Below are 1325 nucleotides of genomic sequence, written 5' to 3'. Positions count from 1 at the left end.
GATGCCTAGTGAAGACCCTCATTCTCATATGGAAACCTTTTGTGACTATTGTGATGCGATTTCTCAAACCGGTGTAACTCAAGACCAAATTCGATGGGTCTTATTTCCTTTTTCTCTAATTGGCACCGCGAAACAATGGTTGAAGGGCCTTGATAAGGCCACTCTCGGAATTGATTCTTGGAAGAAGTTGGCTCTAGCTTTCTACAAAAAATTCTACCCACCGAAAAAGACTAACATGCTAAGAGCTCAAATTACGGGTTTTAAGCAAAGGGATGAAGAATCTTTGTATGAAGCTTGGGAGCGGTTCAAGGGAATTTGTCGCTCATGTCCTCACCATGGACTTAGCGAATGGTTCTTGGTACAACAATTTTGGAACGGTTTATATGAAGATTCAAGGAACATTCTCAACATAGGATCAAATGGAATGTTCACCGAAGTTGATGACAATCAAACATGGAACAAAATTGAGGAAATGGCGGTCCATAACTCACAATATAGTAGACCTCGCAAGGCTACTAGAGGAAGAAAGCATGAAGTGGACTCCGTTACTCAATTGGGTGCTCAACTTAGTGCTCACATTGACACAATCAATTTGAAGTTTGAAAAAGCTATGGCTACACTTGAAGAAGTCTCAAAATCACCAAAGCATCATGTTAATGCCATGATGGAATCTTCATCAATCCCAAGTGGAATATGTGAGAATTGTGGAACTTTGGGACATGACCAAAGTGAATGTAGGGGAACAATTGAACAAGTGAATACTTTCCAAGCATAAAAGAGTGCTACCCCTTATTCCAACTATTACAATGAAAACACCAAATTCCATCCAAATCTCTCATACAAAAGCCAAAATGTTCAAAACCCTCAAACAACATACACCCCACCTCCCATGAGAAACCAAAATCAAAGACCCTTTTACAATCAAAACCAAGGTTACCAAAATCAAAATCCATACAATCACCAAAATGACCAAGGTTTTGATGTTCAAAAAGCGGTCCTCCAAATGCAAAAGAATCAACAAGAATTTTTCACTCAAATGCAAAAAGATAGTCAAGCAAAGGAAACCACCATCAACAACATCCTAGCTCACACCAAGATGTTGGAAACCCAATTGACTCAACTAGCATCTTCAAGCTCACAAAGACAAAAGGGGCAATTACCACCTCAAAGTAATCCCCCAAGACATGAAACGGTTAGTGCCATTCACTTGAGAAGTGGTACAAAGTATGAAACACCGAAGAAGCAAGTTGAGGATGAAGTTGTGGAAGCTAGTGATAAGGAAGAAATTGTGCAAAACTCCAAAGATGGAGAAACATCAAAAGAAG

At 39.5% G+C, this 1325-nt stretch overlaps 1 non-coding gene across 1 annotated transcript; it reads right to left on the bottom strand.

Moving 5' to 3' along the window:
- Window positions 1-235: 235 nt before the first annotated feature.
- LOC141650544 (small nucleolar RNA R71) lies at window positions 236-342 on the bottom strand. The gene has a single exon (XR_012546569.1). It is a non-coding gene; the product is annotated as a small nucleolar RNA R71 (small nucleolar RNA).
- Between the last annotated feature and the right edge of the window lie 983 nt (window positions 343-1325).

Source organism: Silene latifolia, chromosome 3, assembly GCF_048544455.1.
Source record: "Silene latifolia isolate original U9 population chromosome 3, ASM4854445v1, whole genome shotgun sequence".
Taxonomy (NCBI): Eukaryota; Viridiplantae; Streptophyta; class Magnoliopsida; order Caryophyllales; family Caryophyllaceae; genus Silene; species Silene latifolia.
Note: the sequence above shows the minus strand (reverse complement) of the source record. Positions and strands in the feature narration are given on the sequence as shown.